We start from the raw sequence: 9,063 nt of genomic DNA on the forward strand, positions 1-9,063 counted from the left end.
AGGAGAGGAGAAGAGAGTGGAGGAGAGAGGCTGCCTGAATACCTCTGCCTTGCCAGTGAGGGCACTGACATGTCCTGTTTTGGGATCAGAGGGCAAATAGGCAGCCTCCAGGGCTACTTGTGTGTTTGGGGTTTCAAGGAGGGCCCCAGCCTGGTGTTGCCATACCAACTGCATCAGCATCACTTCCAAACATTTACCAAGCAGGCTTGAAATGCGAGGAGGGGGGGAATTAAAAAAGGAGAGGAGGTCAAACAGAGGGTTGATGGCAGGGGAGAGTAAAAGGGCTGTCTGTGCCTCTTTCATTATACTGCACGGAGTCCCGCAGGGCAGAAAGCTCTGATTAAAACGGTTCTTGCTGGGATCCAGAGGCTTTTTGGGGAAAAAGAAAATGCCCCTGCTTGCTGGAGTCTGTCTGAGGCACTGCTGGTGGTAGGACAGTCTTGGTTCCTTCAGCAGGGTGAGGGGAGGGCTGTGCTGGTGGTGGTGCAGCCAGCTGGTGCAGCGACTTGGTGGAAGGAGAAAAAGGTGGCTGGGGGGTATTACGTGGTGCAGATCTTGCAGCTCAGAGGGTCTAGCCTCTGTTTGTCCCTGACCCGGTGTCATCCCGGAATATGGGATGGTGATTACCAGTGTAATTCCTCAGTGACTGATGTGGTGCAGGCAAGGAAGCTGTCCCAGGGCGTGGACATGGAGGTGGGTAGGTGCGTGGTGTTCCCTCTCCAGTTCACATAGCTTCCTCTGCAAACTCATTTAACAGATCAAAATTTTATATCCTGAGCCTCACTGAAGCCCAGAGCATAGCACAATTTTGCAGATTTTAGTCAACAGAGTGCCACATCACAGGCAGGAGGCAGCAGCTGCTGCAGGAATACAGCAGGGAGAGGAGGGCAAGTTGGAAGAAGGATGGCACAGAAGGTAACTCCGTTTTTGGGGGTGCCATTTGGCTTTTTTGGCATCCTCTATCTCATAGGATGACCTTTGCCGTGGTACTTGGCTGCCTCCTCACAGCTTTTCTCCACCCCAGCATCCCCTGGCTGGGCTCTGACACGCTCCTGAGCAATGTGTGAGCCTCGGCCATCGTCCTGGCTTTGGAGGAGAATCAGCCAGTCCCTTCTGCCTGCTCATCACTGAGACTTCTGCATGTAGGGCTGCTTCCCTTCAAAGCCCTGCCCCTCCTCCTCTGCACTGAGCAAATCGTTCCATCCCTTACACGCCTGCAATGTGGCTCAGCCGTGAATCATCACCTGAGGCTGCTCTCAGGCATTTCTTGGTCTGTGGAGAAGGCTCTTTGCATCATGCTCCTTCCTGGCCATGCACCTCCTTCTTGGCCATGCTCTGCTCCTTAGAGCCTCCAGCTCTCCTGAGACAAGTCCTTGCCAAGGGATGGGGCTGGAGAGAGGCAGGGGGCTATTTGAGATCTCTTCTTCCCCTCCTGGGTGTTCACACGAGCTCTGCACGCCTCAGTTCCCATTGTGATCTATGGACATGAACAAGCATCACCAAAAAGGCTGTCTGCTCACCAGTTGTGGGGACGCATGCCATGCCTGATGACCTGGGGGACGCTGCTCACCACACAGCTCCCTCCAGCAGCATGCAAGTCCCCTGTCCTACTTATTTCTATAGTGCTGAGAGCTGCTGGAAGCGGCTGTGGGGTGGCTTCTTTGAGCCTCAGGCTGGGAGCAAATACAGAAATCAGCAGCAAGCGTGTAGCTGCCTTTGCTGGGGAAGCGCCGGGATCACCTGCGCTGCCCGAGGCTTTGCAAGGAGCCGTGAGACAGCTCGGCGGGTGCAGTTAGCATGATGCCAGACCTCGCCTTATCAGCCTTGCTGAGAATCTCTGAGTGGTCCAGATGGCTTTCTGCTGGCAGAGTGTGGCCCTGGCAGCTCATGTCAGCTGCAGACGGTGTGCAGGCAGAGCCCCTGCCTCCTTCTCTGCACCCCTGGGGGCAAATGCACTTGGCGTCTGGTACTGGGACTCACGCTTGCCACAGTTCATATCAGGGCATAACTGAGGAGGAAGGCAAATCCTCCCCTTCCAGGTCATGTGCATGGTCCTAGCTTCTGCTACCCCATCTTGATGGAGGGTTTAGGGAGGCTTCAGTGGGATGCCCTGTGCCATGGAGTGCGCCTGCTGGGAGCACCCTGGAGTATCTGTCCCGGACCCAGCACTCTCCATGTAGCTTCACAGCTATGGACCAACACCAGCCAGGAAATGGGACAAGCAAAAACATCCCCTGCCACAGCTGCCAGCACAGGCTGTGTCCTCCTGGCTGCTGCTTGCTTTGCCTTGCTTTGCCGCGAACGTCATGGTTTGTTCTCCATCCTTACTGGGTGTCCTTTTGGAGGGGAGAAAGCTCCAAGCCATTATCCCTGGACTGTTTCTCCCCAGCATCTTCAGAAGGAGATAGCTAATGTGACCTCTGTTCAGCTGGTGGCAAGAGGGGACATGGTGTCCCAGGACCCTGGATACCACCTCTGGCTCCTGTGCAGCACTTTCGGGCTTCCTAGGGCTGGACGTGGGGCTTCTTTCTGGGCAGCTCCGTCTGTGAGTTTTACACTGCCTGGAACAACTCCAAAGGATTGATTTACTGTAATTCCTCTGGAAAGCAACTTTTGTGATTGCTAGCCTGGTGATCTCAAGCTGGACTTAAACAACAGAATCCTAAAGAGGCCATGAATAATTGAGCCTAATAAATATTAATAACTCGCCTGCATGGTGGCAGGGCATGTAATTGCAAGGAGTGTTCTGGAAGCACAACTCTGCAGGCTGTGTGTGCTCTTAGCAGAGCCAGTGCAGAGCCCGATTAACACTGATGCTGCTGGACCATGCAGAGCCATGCACGGCCACCAGCCCTGCCACCTCTCCTGGGTCTAGCAGTGGCTGGAGACATGTGGGTGCTGGCTGCTATATGAGTATTTAGGAGTCCTCAGTGGGCCTTTTTCCCATGAGGTGGTCTCTTGAGCCCAAATAGACTTGAAGAATGCTCTGCATATTTTGGCAGGGATGTTCTCTATCTCTGAGCCATCTTCATCCCTCAGGCACCTTAGAGGACCTGAGACACCTGCTTCAGAAAGTGCTGTCTGCCCTCTTGTATGAGCCAGATCATCTAGTCCAATCCCCCTGCCAAAGCAGGATCAACATAAGGCAGGCCACACTGAAACGCATCCAGGCAGGTCTATGTCTGAAATTGCAGTCAGTCTGTGGATGGTCCCTGCTCTTCCTTCCCAGGAATCAGGTGGCCCATCTGTGGCCAGACTTCATACAGAACTGCCCCATGCATCACAAAACCTGGCGCACTGCAAAATCCATCTCCTAGGGCCAAGTGACACAAAGAAGGCACAGTCTACGCTTTGTATGATCCAATAAGTCCTCCAAAGTTTGGGTGCAGGTGAGTTTGGATGAGTGAAGACATGAATGAAGGATGGGATATGCATGGGTTTACTATTTGTAGCAAGACAGTGATAGGGAGTGCATGTGGCCAACGCTCTAGGCTGAGGGACGTCCTGCAGGGACAGGCTGAGCTTGTCACTTGAACACTGGCTGGCAGAACTAAGCCACTGATCAGACCTCCTGCAGGTGTAGGATCCCGCCCAAAGTTGCTGAGTTAAAGCTCAAGACAAAATCCAGCTGTTTTCCTCCAGAGTTACTTTATCCCTCATTAAATCACGTGCATGAAGTAACACGTGTGTGGCTTTGACAATGTCCGGTCAAATCCAGCATTTTCCAGTCCTCTGCTTTTCAAGGCAGATGGGGGAAACAGCACAGTCTGCAAAGTTTCAGCAGTGCTGCGAGGAGGGTAGAAACATGTACATTAGAGGCTTTGTCAGAGCTTTCTGGGTGTTGCAGTTCCGGGTGGGGAGCTTGTAGATCTGTCCCTTTGGAAGCCATTGTTGGCTTTGCTACCTGATGCTGGTGATGTGACAAAGGATCCTGCCTGGGATACAGAGGATTGACACAGAAAAAACACTGAGCTTACGGCAAGGGATGAGGGGAGTTCAGATAGGATGTTGCTCACAGATTTCTGCTTTGAAACTGTGGTGCTTGGGCAGCTGAGAAGAAGACCTGTGAATGCTTGGCAAGGGTATTGCGAGGTTGCATCCTCTGCAGGAGCTTCTCCCACACTGAGCAAGTATTTCTTTTCCTCAAGCTGGCTGGCTGTTGAGGCTGCATCTTGCAAATGCGATTTCAGACAATAACAGCTTGCAATTATGCAGCACTTTCAAAACCAAGATATCCTGAATTTCGTTAACTTCTTTGTGTAAAACTAGCTGAGGCTGCTGCTAGGATGTAAAGCTCTAGCCTGTGCGGAAACGTCGCAGCTGGGATCACCCAAAGCTTTCCTCTGTGCTGGAGATGGTTCATCCTACAGGAGATTTTAGGGCTTTGCTGGCTGGGACCCAGTGCCTGGGCTGGCAAAGGGGGAGCAGAGACATCTCATGGTCTCTGACCCCTGCTTTCCATGTTTTCTATGGCTTTGTGGTGGCAGCAGGAGTGGTGGTGGTGATTATCCACCCAGGAGTCAAAGGGCTCTGCACTCTCTGGGGGTAGAGGAGATATGACTTGGCAAGGACCAGTGAAGGTAATGTTAATTGCTCTAAGACCCATTATGGAGCACAATGTCTCAGAAGCTATTTCTGAGCATGTAAAGAGCAAGATGAAGTTTCCCAAGAGAAAACTGTGGTGGACTCTGAGAATGGCCACCAACAGCTTGACAGCTGGCCAGTGACAATTGAAGCACTCGGGGGGTTGACACAGGGCTTGCTATCAGCAACAAGGGGCACTAACACAGGATGAACTTTCAGCAAAGCCCTAGGTGCCACTAGGCAAGGGTGGCTGACACTGGACACAGCTTTGGTCCTGGATGGATTAGATAAATGTGAGCATTGACCCCCCTGAAATTCAGTAAGGCAAAATGTGGCACCAGGGTGCAATAAGCACAGGCTGAGAGCTGAGCACGGAGCAGCAGTGCTGATGGGAAGGCCCCAGGAGTTATCGTGGGAACTGGGCTGAACAGAAGCCAAGAGAGCACTCTTGTCAGCGAGAAAGATAAACCACATCCTGGGCTACATTAGGAGGAACATGGCCAGCAGATCAAGGGGAGTTATTATTGAATCATAGAATTGTCAGGGTTGGAAGGGACCTTAAGGATCATCTAGTTCCAACCCCCCTGCCATGGGCAGGGACATCCCCCACTAGATCAGGCTGCTCAGAGCCCCATCCAGCCTGGCCTTAAAAACTTGCAGGGATGGGGCTTCCACCCCCTCTCTGGGCAACCTGTGCCAGGGTCTCACCACCCTCATGGGGAAGAACTTCTTCCTCACGTCCAATCTGAACCGACCCATCTCTAGCTTTAATCCATTCCCCCTAGTCCTAGCACTATCCAACATTCTAAAAAGCCCCTCACCAGCTTTCTTGTAGCCTCCTTGAGATGCTGGAAGGCCACAATAAGGTCTCCTTGGAGCCTTCTTTTCTGCAGACTGAACAGCCCCAACTCTCTCAGTCTGTCTTCACAAGAGAGGTGCTCCAGCCCTCTGATCATCCTCGTAGCCCTTCTTCTTGGTGCTGATCAGGGTGCACAGATCACTGAAGCCATTCTAGAATAGCACCTAACAGCAGCTCTCATTCAGCTTCCTCTGTTGGTAAAGAGACATGAAAATACAGACAATGATACAGAGGTTGCTGCAAGAGCAATAAAGCAGACCTGTAGTGTTATTCTCTTGGAGCACTTGGAGCACTTGCTTGAGAAATAGATGGTCTTTCTTGAGAGTCCCATACAGTTCAAACAAGACATTTGTGGAAGAAAAGATCTTTACACTTAGATGTTAGCTTCTCTTATGGGTGAAAAATTAATGAAAGTCTTATCTGAAAAGACCCTTTTGGTTATAGGGTTTTTTTCCTGTGGTCACAGATACCCCAAAATATGACCATATAGAGATGCTTCCAGTTGCTCTGTGCTGCTGTGCAGCCACTCCTCAGCTGAACGGTAACAATACCTGGTCTGCTGGGCTGTTTGCAGGCTAGAGAACTGCTTCGGCAGTTGAAAGCATGAAAAAGCAAAGTCAGTAGCTTGGCTCGTCATTGCTATGTGCAGCTACCAGTGCTAGGGTTCTGCAAGGGAGCAACAGCCCAAACAAGTTCTTTCCCTGGGGCTGACTTCTCAGCCTGTGTGTTGCACAGAGACTGCTCACACCAGCATGTTGTCATTATAGGATTATTAAGTGGTTTGAGTTGGAAAGGACCTTCAAGATCATCTGGTTCGAATCCCCCTGCCATGGGCAGGGACACCTCCCAGTAGACCAGGTTGCTCAAAGCCCCCTAAATTAACCACTTCGAGGGAGGGGGCTTCCCCAGCTTCTCTGGGCAGCCTGTGTGAGTGTCTCACCACCCTCACATTGAAGAATTTCTTCCTCATATCTGATCTAAAACTACCCTCTTTCAGCCTGTCAGTACATGTCCTTGTAAAAGTGGCGCTTCAGCATTCTTGTAAGACCCTTTAGGTACTAGTATTTCATTGTTATTATTAGTACTGTTATTATTATATTTTATTATAATTATTAAACTGCCCTTATCTCAAGCTGTGAGGAAGCAGCTCTATGGTGCTTAGTTTCTAGTTGGGGTTAAATCACAGTACACCTAGAGAAGAAATTATCATCAACACATTCCAGGAACCTCCTGGACTGCTTATGCCCTTCTATGTTGTCCATTCAACAGATACCAGAGTGGGTGAAGTGTCCCATGAGGATCAGGGCTTGTAAATATGAGGCTGCTCCTATCTGTCTATAGAGGGGCTCAGCTGCTCAGTTATCCTGGTGAGATGGCCACTACAATGTCATCTTTGTCTGCCCTACCTTAAATCCCGACCCATAAGCTCTCGGTCAGCTCCTCGTCCATCCCCAGGTGGAGCTCCATGCACTACATATCATTGACATGGAGGATGACACCGCCTCCTCATCTCCCCTGCCTGTCCTTCCTAAAGAGCCTGTATCCTTCCATTCCAATGCTCCAGCTGGAGGAGACATCTCATATCATCTCTGTGATGCCAGTAAGCTCACAGCCCTGAAGCCATGCACATGTCTCTCCTCCTGTTTATTCTCCATGCTATTTGCATAGAGGCATTTTAAGTTGGATCACCAGCGAAGCTGACTTACTGGCTGTATTTCCTTGGTGCTGCTCTACAGGCTCTCTCCTGCTGACCTGTGGTCCTTCTCCAGGCTCTGGGTCCTGGCACTGGCATCAAACTGGTAGAAGTGAGATGGATTGTGGTTCCTTCATCCAACAACTCTAGTTTTAATCTCTATTCACCACCTTGGCAAGCCTATGGCCAAAGATGATCTTCCCCTTCTTGGACAGATAGACCCCAGCAGCCCCCAGCAGACCAGATCTCTCAAAGCTGAATCCCCGGCTGTGCCACCAGTTCCATAATCCTATGTTGATATGCCAGATTAGACTGGCCCTTTCAAACACTTCCCTCTGACCGGGAGGATTTTCCTCCCAAGGTTGGTGTCATATCCTGTTGAGAAGAACTCAAATCATTTTGGAGAATCTCACAGCTATCTATCCACCGGTTGAAACCCACCAAGTTGCATTCTGGGAGGTGTCTAAGGCTGCGGACACCCCGGAGGGGTCTCACTGCTGGCTGAAGTGATGACCATCACTTCAGAGAGAGCTGGCATCGTGTGCCAAGGAGGCACACACCAAAGAGCTGAATACGTGGCCAGGCTGGTGGCAAGTGCCTGGGGAAGACATTCAAGCCGGTGTTATGTCTGAGCTGGTGGCAAGTGGCCAGGGAGAGCCTCATTCAAAAGAGGAACTGGGGTAGGGCTGGACTGCATGCCCTGGGGCACCTTCACACCCACCCCCTGCCTTCACGGGTGACTGCAGAGCATTGATCCTCAAATCCTCGCCACTGCTCAAAGCTTTCAGGCTCCCTGGGCTCCGCTGTGCTCAAAGGCAGCTGCATGAAAGAATATTTTCGTTTTGTAAACAGACGCAGCAACCTGCTTAACATCAATCCTGTGAGACTGGAGTTCAGATTCCATTTGTTTCCATTGTACCTCTGAAGGGTTTTGTAAATTGATTTTTTTGGAATGAAAATGTTTTGAGAATGTTTACAGCTAATAAATATCATTTTAAATAATAGGATGAGACTTATGATCACTGAATTGTTCACCTGATGGCTGCAAAAATGTGCAGTAAATAAACCAGGATTTTTCTAAAACATCACTTGAAATGCTGACCTTTGTGTTTCATGAGATGACTGAAATTTTCATCTCTTTTTCGGTGAAGAAGGTCCCGGGAAAGTCACAGAGTGCAGCTGATGATCCTTAAACCTGCAATTTATGCGAATGTTGTAATTCCGCACAACTGTAACTGATGAATATGCATCATATCATTTCTATGCGTGGCAGAAAGTAACCTACTTCTGTCCCCCAGCAGGCTGCGGTAGGTCTGGCTGCATCTGCCTGCAGCTCTGTGCCCATGGTGGGGGCTGTGAGGTTTTGAGCAAGGTGGGAATTCTGTGGGAAAAACCTGTTTCCAGACCAGGTCTGGGGTTAAGACCAGCTCTGTCCATCCTGTGTGCTGCTTCCTTCCTGCCTTCTCTTAAGACTCGTTTGATGAAGGGTTTGGGGTGCAGTGGGGTGTCACCCTTCTTCGGGGGGTGGGGTGGGGGGAGGATGACAGCCTCTGCAGACACAGCCCCAGATTAACATCTTGAAGCAGAAGAGGCAGAGATGTGATAGACGCAGAAGAATGGCCAAGCGACACTTTAATGAGTGTTAATGGGAGGCAGGAATTAAATCCTGCCGGCTCATTAGCATGGGAAGAGGTGCCATCTGCCACGGCTGGCAGGGACTCTGACACCGTTTTGGGGAGGGCTGAGTCTCTGCGGATGTGGGGAGACAAGACCAGTGTCCAGGAGGGTCTGTGCTCGTTTGCCGGTGACAACCAGGAGGCAGTGCTGCGGTGTTGTGCGTGAGACCCTCCTTCGCCTGGGTGGTGGGCTGCCTCAGAGGGAGGAGATGTCCCTGCATGCTCTCATTTTGTCCATGGACCCCCCCAGC

Source organism: Apaloderma vittatum, unplaced genomic scaffold (assembly GCF_000703405.1).
Source record: "Apaloderma vittatum isolate BGI_N311 unplaced genomic scaffold, ASM70340v1 scaffold9778, whole genome shotgun sequence".
Classification (NCBI taxonomy): domain Eukaryota; kingdom Metazoa; phylum Chordata; class Aves; order Trogoniformes; family Trogonidae; genus Apaloderma; species Apaloderma vittatum.